This window comes from Scleropages formosus, chromosome 3, assembly GCF_900964775.1.
Source record: "Scleropages formosus chromosome 3, fSclFor1.1, whole genome shotgun sequence".
Taxonomy (NCBI): Eukaryota; Metazoa; Chordata; class Actinopteri; order Osteoglossiformes; family Osteoglossidae; genus Scleropages; species Scleropages formosus.
Genome location: NC_041808.1, coordinates 12,709,809 through 12,722,029, shown reverse-complemented (window position 1 = coordinate 12,722,029; position 12,221 = coordinate 12,709,809). Strand labels below are relative to the sequence as shown.

The 12,221-nt window shown below is 40.7% G+C and overlaps 1 protein-coding gene across 1 annotated transcript in view; it reads left to right on the top strand.

Annotated features, from left to right (window-relative positions):
• The first annotated feature begins 1,797 nt into the window (after positions 1 to 1,797).
• tnr (tenascin R (restrictin, janusin)) overlaps positions 1,798 to 12,221 on the top strand; it is a 152,515-nt gene continuing 142,091 nt past the window's right edge. The window contains exon 1 of the mRNA XM_018753180.2: positions 1,798 to 2,069. The gene's annotated coding sequence lies outside the window, so the exon portion shown is untranslated. The remainder of the gene's footprint in view (positions 2,070 to 12,221) is intronic.

Genomic DNA, 12,221 nt, shown 5'->3' with positions numbered 1-12,221 from the left:
TGATGACTGCATTTTTAATTCTGCTGGTCTACTGCTTCTGAAACCCAGAGACACAGTAAACAGTGTCCTATGGCTAAAATGATTGTATTTGTTTAATTAAACCCAGAGGAATGTGCTATAACCTTTGCACAAAACAAACGAGTGTGTGCACGCACACACACACACACACACACACACACACACACACACACACACACACACACACACACACACAAAACCTAAGATATCAAAAATAGCAAAAATAAACATTTAGAAGAAATTTAATTTAACATTTATCTAAGCTGACACTATATAGTTGTTTTCATGACTGGGAAAGGAAACACATACACAAGAAAAGGGAAACAAGACCATATTCATAAATTAATGATTTTGTCTAGGTGTTGGGAGTCCATGAATTCAGGTGGGTAGAGGAATGCTTTTCTCAGAAAGCAATGAGCTTAACTCTTCAGTAGTCACTTTAACTCACCACCTTCCCTAAGGAAATGCACACAAATTTAGTGTAAATATGACTGTTTCTCATAAACAAGCAATGAAAAATAAGCTTCTACATTCCTGCCATAGATGTGCTGTTTTTAGCTAAAAGTATTGACAAAAGTTAACACTGATGCATTACAACAACTTGTTGCCATGACTCTGAAATGGATGGACAGAAAATATACTGGATGAAATCATAATGCAAAAGTCCCTTTTTTTTTTAATAGTCAAACATTCAGCAATAAACATTTACAATCCACATATTACCACCCATTAATCCATACACTTTCAATCATTGTTTATCAGGATGTAGTTATAATAATAATAATAATAATAATAATAATAATAATAATAATAATAGTAATGTGACCTTGACAGGATACACGATTAATGTAAATGGTAATCATCATTGTCATCATCACCTTCGTTGCCCTTGTTTTCATCATCATCATCATAATCATCATCATTAAATTTGTTTATCACCAGTGCTGTGGTCATCTGGCATTTTAATTTTTTTTTAGTTTTGCAGTAAATAGTCAAGTAACGTCCACAAAGAAATTCCAAGCTCAGCGTTCACCTAATAATCAAACAATTTGTCAAAGCTACTAATCTCTTCTGTTGTCTCTAGTAGACTATAGTTCAGGAACTCTACATTTCCTACATTTAAATTATATTTATTTTATTTGCCGAAGAGATTTACAGCATTAAGCTACTTACAGTGCTTACACCAACTTGTACAGGTTTGTCCTTCTACTGTATGTTTAAAAGGTTCTAGCATCTATTTTGAAAATATTTTCTTGCTAAACCAACATTCCTGTCCAAAATAGTTCACATTCGTATTTACTTATTATTACTTATATTATTAAAGAGACGTCTGTGTCTCACACACACACACACACACACACACACACACACACACACACACACACACACACACACACATTTCACGTCTGTGTCATTTCATAAGATATAGCTTTGCATTGACTTTGCTGGACTTTGCAGGGCCGGTCCAGTGGAGTAGTGATGTTTGCGTTAGTGCCCTGCGTCCAAGGCTAATTGTACAGCTGGTGATCCCTGAACAATGGTCCACCTTACTGGAATAAAGCACCATGTCATCTTGTGGACAAGTGATGAGCCCAAAGAAACAGGCCAGTGCGGTGGAAAGCCGGTGAGTGGGCTGGCCGCTAGGGGCTGTACTCGCGCGGAAGCGCAGCGCTGAGCAGGACTCATACAGTGAGCACGGGAGAGAGAGAGAGAGACAGAGACAGAGACAGAGAGAGAGAGGGAGAGAGAGAGAGAGAGAGAGACGGGCTTGAGGGACAGAGTGAGCGAGAGAGCGAGGTGTTCGCACGGCTCAGCTTCTCCCATTTCGCCTGAGAGCGGCAGAGACACAGGAGTGTAGCCCCTAGCAGAGGGGGGGGGGGAGCATCGCGGAAGCAAGACGCCGCCAGCAAAGTGGTGGGGCATCAGGGGAAGAGGCTGGAGAAAAAACAGAGCAAAGAAAACCTTTGGGAGAAATGGTAGCAGCACCCGTGAAAGAGTGAGAAATAGAAAAATTGCAACATCGTCTGTTCGGCTGCTGAAGCTGAGCCCCGGTAAGTTGGAGTGCATGTCTCTAACTGTAGTGACCAGGAAGGAGAGCTCATCTGCTGACAGCCCAGGTGAAGCTTGGTGCCAAGCGAAGCGGTTCAAACTGCACAGGTTGCTTGTACCTTGATGCAGGATGGTAGACACCTGACTTGGCACCTGTCTTGTCTTCATCTTTGGAAAGAGGAAAACTGGAGGTTGGGCTTGAGCTGTACGATACTAAGCGTAACGTAATGATGGTTTAACTCATGTTTGTGGGTTTGTTCTTCCCAGCATTTGATGGAAGCAGTAACTAAGGAAATTGCTGCCTCCATGAATGAAACTGATGTTTTTTGGGGTTTGGTCAGCCTTGGCCTTTGCCGAACACCTGGATGAGAAGGAGAGAAGTTTCTGGGTAGCTGATACAAGAAGCAGCTGCTCATTGAATGGGAGCTCACAAATCGTGGAGATTTGTGTATTAGGAAGGGGCAATAGGGTCATTTGGACTGACAGGGATAGAGCTCTGAGACGGACCAGTGGGTGAGCAAAGTTTGAAATAGTTTTGGGCTATTGCAGCACCACCACACCACCACATGAATTGAGGTTCTCCTCAGGTCATATTGGTCACAGTAGAGATTTCATTCTAATAGCTTCTGTGTTGCCTAAGAAGGCTGGATATGTACCACAATCTTATTGATTTGGAATTATCGAAAGTTATTCTTGTAATTCTGGTGGATCGACAGAAAAGGGCTAATATGCCTTTTCTTTTAGTCTGAATTTGCAAAGAAGCTTCTTTTGTTTGTTTATAAATGCTGTGATTTTTTTCAGTCAAACCTTCAATGAACATTAATTCCAGTACTCTAATTTGCACATTTTAGTTTTTTTTTTTTCTTTCCTGCAAATTTTGCTTTTCTAGCTTTCCATTAATCAGCTCTTCACGTTAATTCCAAGCCAGTGTCACGAAATGGGAGAAACTGTCACCTAAAATACATATTGACAAGCGTGCCCTCGCAAATTCAGACATCATTCAGAAGCAAGAGACAGGAAATGTTTATGCATATCTTTCGTCTATAGCATCGAATGTGATACCACCTGTTCGTGTAAATGCAATTTGCTCAGGTACATGTGTTTGCCCTCAGGTGTGCACCTTGTACCCAAATATATAGCTTTGTTTAAAATGGCAATTAAAATGTGATTATTGCTCAGCACAGATTTACATGTTCCTGCTTGCCTGAAAATATTGATAACATTCACTGTCAACCACCTACTAAACTGAAGATTATCTGTTAAATTCAAAATTTAAATTCATTAAAGAGCTCGCAAGGGAACAGCTAAATTTAACACAAACACAATGTGGCTCACAGTCGTTATGCCAGGTAGACCATATTGCAAATCTAATAACATAAATATCTGTCAATTTCAGAATTCATGGGGGATGAAACTCTTGTCTTTTCAGTGACGATGCCTTCTGTTTTAGCGAGCAGATTTACTAAGGGACAATGTGGTAAAACAGCTAAAAGAGACTAAAAAGTTTTTTTTTTGTTTAAATTTGGATGCACAATGTCAGTCAAGGTTGTGTTAAATCAGCTGAGCTCCTAATTTTGGTGGAGTCATCATGTAAAGGCAGTCAAGTCTCCAGTTATGGACGAGAAATTGATATTTGACAAGGAGCGTATGTACCATCTAGCGCTTTCATCAAACACAACACCGACTGCGTGGTTCCAGGATGTCAGGTGCCTGTCATCTGGAGAAGTCCCTGTATTTATGTTTCAGCTTTTCATTGCCACCTCGTCCTATTCATCACTCCCCTGCATCGGAGCTTTGTGTTCCCGTGCATTATTAATATGTACACAAATGCCAGTGGGTAGCCAAACAACTAGATTATGTTGGTGTATGGAATACTGAATAATTTACATAATATTTGAATCCTGGGAATTACTTCTGCCTCGCTAAGGTACTGAAATTACTGCTTTAGTAAAGTTTCCCCAAAAAAAAAAAAAAAAAAGGTAATTATGCCAAGGTCCCCATCTGTGCTTCATTTATGCAAAAAAAAAAAAAAAAAAAAGTGTTCCAATGCAATCCGAGAGCTATTAAAAGCTCTTCCTATCTATTGTACCCTACTTTGCTGAGTGGCTTTTGACACAACAAAACTGCACATTTAATTGCTCACCTTTTATCCGCATCAAGTATAATCAGTTTGGTTAAGTCTGTAAAACATACCTCGCACTCTCGCTTTTTTGTCTTTTGCCCATTAAGCTCAATTAATTATGAGGAACGGTGATTCACTTTGAGTAAAATTAATGCCATTAATATTGACGGTGTTTACGCTGTCAGTGCCCAGTTTATGTTGCGATGTTCTTTAACGCAAGTAATTCTACATTCACTGGACCTTGAAGGTGACACGTACAGGTGCACCCTCAAATGAATGACTTCTCTGGTTAAGTAAAGCTGCCCTTCATACACTCTGTCATTGGTTCCACCCACATGATGAATGTGTCGGTACCTCTGTTTGGCACTGAATCCCTATCTCATACCAAAAGCATGTCACAGGACAGAAATTACATCTGAACTCTTGCTCTTTGTGTATACAGGCCAACCCCTACATCTTGGTCTTTCCTAGCACACACACACACACACACATACATAGTCACACACACACACACACACACACACACACACACACACATAGTCACACACACACACACAAGCACCATTTAAACCCCGTTCCTTTCCTTCTTCACAAACTGAGCTTTCTCTATTTCTGTTCATCTCACTACCAGTGGGAGGAGCTGAAGTGCATATGTAGCCTACTTGTTTGCTAGAATTCTCAGAGTGATCATTTGAGGCAGCGTATCGTGGAAGATTGTCTATGGTGGTCACGTCTGGCCTCCACATGTTCTGATGTATTGGATTATGATGTATGATGCATTTAATTGCATAGTCAGATCTAGCTCTTCAGCGGTGTGTGCCAGCATGATCCACATTAAGGTATGTAATCAATCAGAGAAAAGGCTAAATTCATCTCCAAGGAAACTGATACCTGACTTGTACAATATAATTTGACACAAAGTCGACAGGGCAGTGTCTGCGGGAATTTTATGGAGTAACACCGGCTAAAATTGCACATGGCTGGAGTAGTTTAAAGATGATCAATGGAAATCAGTGCGGTTATAAACTATCCACGGGCAAAGAGTGTCTCTTTTGTCAGCTGCGCTGCATTGTGCCCCAACTTACAATTAGTGAACAACTGATTGCTTCGCAAACACAGAGGAAGCAGAAGTTGTGTATAAATCAAGGAGAACTGTACGCGGATCACACTACAGGAGCCCGAAAATTACCTTGGATGTGGTGAATGGACGGCTAGTGAATCAGCACTGACATGGTCTCAAATTTCAGTTTCAGATTCAAAAACTATCATTTAGGAACTGTGCTACGATGGGCAAAGTGAATGCAATTAAAAAAAAAAAAATTGTTACTCAGTCCTTTCTGTCATCATTTATGTTTTTCTTTAAATATTTTTAGTATCGCAGGATGATGTGTATGTGAGGATATATATGTCCTGCAGGACAAAGTGTTCTGGAAGCATGAAACAAAAGGAAATTATGTGTTTTCAGGCCTTTTCTGGACAAAAAAACCCCAATTTTTCTTTGATTTCAAAGACATTTTACTCTTCCAGCCCTGCGGAAAGATTTTAAGCTTTCTTTAGCCATGGGTCAGCATTTTGCCTTGGGCGTTTACATTTGAGTTATACTTGGCTGTTGATTTTTCTGAATGGCTGATAGAACACCGCCACGTTCCGTTTCCTGATGAGAAAGGACGGACCCAAGTGCAGGGCGAACAGGAAGCTTATTAGGGAAATCCAAAAGTTGTAGTCTCAGACAGGCAAGGGTCACCGAGGGGCTAACGTCGTTCAAGGGGATGATCCAGGAAGCGATGTCGAGAGGAAGGCGAGGGGCCGGTACACAGGAAAGCCGACCAGGTAGGAGGGTACTAGGATCGGGGAACAAGGAGTAGGGAACACAGGGCGAAGAGCGAGGGCAAGGAACGATGAACAAGGAGGAGCAGGGAGCCGTAGAGAAGGTGTTTCATGGGAATCTTGGGCGCAAGGCGAACGAGGTTCCGCATCAGACTTTGTTTCGTCGTTGCCTTTTATGATCTCGCCCTGACTGGTTCCCAGGTGCAGCTCGTTGTGCCGGTAGCGCGGGCGTGGCAAACACAGTCCCCATGTGACACATGTGTGTTAGTGAGACTGCTTGTCAATGGCCACTGACATCAACACCACCACCCCCCCCCACCCCCATTGCTGCTGCATATTTGTCCAACATAAGGCACTGAACATATAAGATAACCCTATCAAATTTAATATGAAGACAAAATAAATCCAGTTGTCTTCTGTTATTACAGTGATGGCCAGCAAGTAGCGTGGTGTCTGGAGCTCTTGCTTTGTAGGTAGGTAAATCATTGTTAGTAGCAAAATGCATGAATGACGTATAAACGAAAGTGAATAAACAGAAACTGAAAAAAACAGGACTAATCAGATTTATGATTTCCTTTTTGAAGCAACATTGTGAATTGGCTGTGTTCATTAAACAGAAAAGCAGGAGGACACCAACACTCATCATTAAAAAAAAAAAAAAAAAACAAATTTCATTTGCTGGCTATTTGCTGGCTTTTTTTTCCCTTTTTTTACATATTTTAATGCATTTCTGAGAATGGAATACAGATAATAGCTGTGCTTTCAAGTTGCAGAAATCTCAGGTACTTCCAGCAAGATTAAATATAAAGGCAGCCAAACATTAAATTGTGGTTACATGTCTGTAATCACGATTTATCACTATTTAGAAATTGGGTTTACTTACTCTAGCCTAAAAACAGTTTTAACTGGCAGAAATGATCCAGTGCATTAAATGTTCTTCAGGACTGTGTGTTCAAGATTATTTAATAGGGTAGTGTAACAATTCATTGCAAAGTTCCCAACCTAGGCCTAGGGTGTCTGGATCTATCTGAAATAATAATTATATATATATATATATATATATATATACACCCCCCCCAACACGCCTCCTTTAAATCACAGTTTTTCCTGTTTGGCCTCAACAACATCTATTAAGGTCTTCCACCTTCAAAGCATTTGATCCACTGCTGCAGTTTGATGCTTCAGTGTTGCAAAGGTAACGCCTGGAAGGTTTCCACCTCAAAGTCTACTGTTACATATATGTTCTGCTTTAAAGGCCATGAGCAGCAGCAAATGAGTTGAAATTCTTTAGACGCAACCCACCCAGGCACTCAACAGCAAGCCAGGAACTTGTGAAAAGATGGGGAGATTGTCTCCCTGGAGTTCTTGCTATCGGTAGAAGTGTTTACCAGCATTTAAGCTTGTCCTTATCTGTGTGACACTAAATAACATGGCTCAACAGAGGCCGCGGTGCTGTAGCATGACTCTATCTCAAACCTTCGTCTTCTCCCATCAGGCAATCACAGGGCCAAGGCTGCTATGTAGCAATTTAGCATTAGCCAGTAAGAGCATCTTTATTCCCACCCATCCAGAGTTTTCTGAACACCCTTGTATGTGAAGCATGTCATTAGATCTGTGATCCCTTTGGCCTTCTGTCATCCATGATAAAATGAATGAAAAGCTTGTGTTGTAATCTGAAGGTGCTGCAGCAAATGTGAATTTGGATGGAGTCCCTGGAGAATGTCATCTGTTTGATTTGAACCGCCTAAGAAAGAGAAAAAAACAAAAAAAAACTTTCTTTGTCTTTAGATCCCATACATTTACACAGAGCTATAGTTTAATAAAATTGATTATGACACAGTTCTTTAGACTGTTTGGTTTGCTGAGGGCAGACTTGAAATTGTTTCACAGAAAAAAAAAATAGTGAGCTGTCTTCATTCTGTAACAAACTTTTTTTTACAGTTTAAACTAAACCACTGATAAAATTGCATGGGTTCACAAACAATCATACTTTACATTGTCATAACTACTAGAAATTGCAAAGCTGTAACCAGTGATCACCAGTGCTACTTGTAGGGCTCCCAGGGCTTTTTTGTGTTATTCTTTGTTAAGTGCTCTGAGGCAGCCTGTTGGGAAGGCCGCTATAAAAAATAAATTGAATTGAATTGAAATGAACTGAATTATATACATTGTTGAAGGACACAGACCAATGACTTTGGAGTTGCGAGCCGGTGTTATAGCACCTATTATACCTTTTATGTGACACTAGAGGTCAAGGGGAAATTGAAAAAATGATGGCCCATTTTAGTGTACCCCAAAATCGAAGGAAACAATAACTATTAATTATTTCAGCCTTGTGAATGACTTAATGCAAATAATTTCCTAATGGCTGCTGGGCAACTGAAGTAATTACAGCGGCGGCACCGATTCATTTCACCCAATAATTAACCAAACAGCATTGATTTCTTGGTAGAAGGCCCCCACAGCCATGCCTCTAATTCCACCCCCAACCACCTCCCCACGTGTGCTTCCCTACTGGATCCCCCACAGCAATAGGACAATCTGATAAACTTAATTTGCGAGATGAACAGCAGTCAATTTTGGTTAGTCAGAAGCTGGACACATTGATATTCTGCGCATTGTATCCACTCTCTTCTCCTGTTAATTGATTGGTAAATTGAGAGGACTTATTTGTGTGAATGGAAGCGAAATGTACCACGATACCCGTGCTGGCTGCGGTGAATGCACAACAAGTCCGTCTCCATACTTTAGCTATTATTTATATTTTTTACAACGGAATATTATTAGTCGTGTGCCTGGCCACTGGCTGTCCGCGTGCGGACTTTGGTGGAAGGCTCAGCCCATCTGTGTGAGCAGATGGAGGCTGGCTCCCACACAGCAGCATCTCCTCGCCAAACTTACAGCAAATTTTCCTTGTAGCTGAAAGAGGTTGGGGTAGGAGTTTTACATAGTCCCCCCCTCCCCGGTTTATTCCTTAAGTCCTGTTTTGGACACTGCAGCCTCAGACCCCAGCACCCAAGCTGCTGAATTCCCACTACCGATGTACGAGTGCAGCTCCCTTTAACCCAGAAGCTCTTGTCCACATTCAGATCTCCTGAAGTGACCAAGCACATTGTTAGCGGAAGAACAAAACCAGCGGTTGACCCAGGGAAAATAATTTGGGACCATCTGGGTGATGACACCTGCTACCATCCTTGTGTGTTATAGAGGGGAGCAGTTCCACAGTTCACACAGTGACTGTCACTCCAGTGACACCTGGTGCTGTAGGCACTGTCACTTGAGAACCCTTAATTGAGCAAATCTGTAAAGATGCGTTTCTCGGTGTGCGCGTGTCTGTGTGTGTGAAGGGAAGGGTATTGCCGTGTTAGTCTCATGACCTGTGTTTCAAATGCTATTGTTCCAAGGCATCAGCGCCACGGTTACACGCGGCCATGGGATCTCTAATTAAATCCTGCAACCTTCAGTTTCCTGGCACTCGGTGCAGCTACAATTTGAAAATCCTAATGAAAAGCTGAAGCCATAAGAAATAAACTGCAATATCAGCAGAAAATGGCCAACTTCGCTATGCCGTAACCTTTAATGGGAGGTCTTAACAAGTCATGTCCGTGCCGTCTTCTCCTTTACGCTCTGCAGCCATTGCATTGTTAACAGCGGTTGAATTTTTTATTTTTTTTTTATTTTTTTTTTGCAAATTCTGTCATGTCAGCAGCTTGTTGGAGCTCCTGTATGAATGAGGTGCTCAGCGGAGGCCATCATTGTGAGTCTTCTCTCTGTTGGTGTACGTTGGAGGCAGGGCTCTGGCTAGCAGGGATCAGCTGGTGCTTTCCTGCAAAAATCTACCTCTTATTAGTATTTAGAGCCCAGCCACAGCTCCAAAGTGACAAACCTTTTTTTTTGTTTTTTTCTCACAGCTGCTCCAGGCGCTATAAAAATTCATCTTTATTTGCATGTTGTATGAGGGAGAAAACTGTGGAGTTTTCCTTGCCGCGTAGCATGTGGCATATGCATCCTGCAGACATTTATATGATGTCGAAAAACCAGTGGAAGCCTGTTTTTCATCACTGCATCATTACAGACGTCAAGACACACCTGTAAAAAAAAAACAAATACATGTCTTTGTAAACAACTCCAGACTTCGCCAATAAGAGAGATACATTTTGGATGATAGGTGGTATTAATAATTGATTTGGTAAGGACTTTGAAGTAAAATGACATTTTTTGCTTGTTAGCCTTGATATTCACTTGACCTCAGTGGTTATTGACTTTGTGTAATGTAGCAAGAAAAGGTCTGAGCTGAAGGAAAAAAAAAAACTGCTTTGACCTTTAGCAAGTTGTTTCCAGGTGAGTTTGTTGTCATTTTTATTCTTAAAAGAACCAAACACATTTTGATACATTTCACCACATTGCATCAGCATTCCTACAATAATCAAGATTCATTTGTGCTAGCTGGATATAAATTAAAAAAAAAAAAAAAAAACAAATGTGTTCGAACAACGTGTATTTTATTTTCCGATATGTTAAAAAAAAAAAACGTTTAAAATTTTTTTTAAACTGTAATTCTCTACATTTATTTTTTTACATAAATGCTCCATGGTGTTTAATGTGTCTAACTATGTTTTTTGCAAAGTTTATTGTATTCTGTCCAAATCTCACAGCTTGAGTGTGTCTGGTAACTTTGCACTCGCTCTGATCTTGCTTTCGGCGTTAATTGAAAATGTGCTTCTGTTTATTTATTTTTTTATTGGCAAGGAATACATGATGTATAACAGAGCACAACAAAGTACAGAAATTTCCAGAAACCCAATTAATCCAAGGCACCATTTGGCAAATAAGTAAACCACGCTATAGCAGAGGAAGCTGTCGGTAGAGATAACAGCACAAACATGATAAAACAGCTTGGCTTTTCTTTCCTTAATATGAAGGAGCTTTCAAATTTACATGTCTTTTTAGCTTGATAAGTATTCAAATTAATATAGAAAAAAATCAAAAGAAAAGAACAAAAGCATACAAGACAGTGGTTGAAAGAAAAACTTCAGCAAATTTGTGCTAGTGAAACTTTAGGAGAAAATATTACTTTTCATCTCTGCTAATTTCCATTCCTTAATTGACCGTCTGCACCGTGCGAGAGGAGTAGGTTGCAATGGCCGGCCTGGCCATATGGTTCCCCGTTCCTTTCCTCTGCCTGTGTTCCTTGCTGGCTGAGTCTTGGACAAGCAGTCGTAATGTGGAACAGGACATTTGGTGGAACGCGCTGGCAGATGTGGGTGCAAGGAGCCATGAAGTGGATTAGATAAAGGTTTTCTGGAAATATTAATGGAAATGCACGAATCTCATTGAAGCAGTCAGGCTTGAAATTGGGTGGAATCACACATTGAGGAAGACATGCTAGATCACAAATATGTTTGTTGTCACCTTTCTCCCCATACCTCTGTCCCTCCGTTGGTCCCCCACAACAATACGAAGAGCGGGTGCCAGTGTCTGTCTTCCTCATTCATGCTTCAGATGAACGGACCTTAAAGGTCAACACTTGCTAAACTGCTGTGTAATTCCCTACAATTCCCCTTTGGCATTATTATAAAAGATGCCATTAAGATCTAATGGAATTCTTGAAGAAACGCCCGATGATTGTTCATCTTCAATTAAAATTACTTAACAGTAACGCAAGATCGCCAGGGTTCTTTGATCTGCCCTTATTATATTGTTTATTTACAATCTTGAGCAGTGTGCTCACTGAAAAAAAAAAATTCTTGCTAGAAATAGGCCCCAGAGACAATTGTTTTATCCCAGTTATAGTATGTGAGCTGCACAGTAAGACCCCAAGACCCTAAGTCTTCAATATCATAATACATCTAAAATTGAATGGTGAACTGTTGTTTCCATTTCAGATGAAAGCAATAATTCATCCAATTCACGATTATTGCATTGGTTTTGGAGCCACTCGGTGGAAAGTGGGTAGTGCTGGTACCTCACAGCACAAAGGGGTGTGCATTTGGACATGGTCTCCAATTCAACTTGGTATGTGATGAGTTTCTTTGTTCTCACCATGTTTGTGTGGATTTCCTTCAGTCCAAAGATGTGTTCAGGTGAACTGGGGAGCCTGAATTTCCAAAGTTTGTGAGAGGTGGGAGTGGGTTGGATTACTGCGGTCTATAAAAGGGAGAACAATGATGGGCGAACGATGGTGGGGAGCTGAGTATAATATATC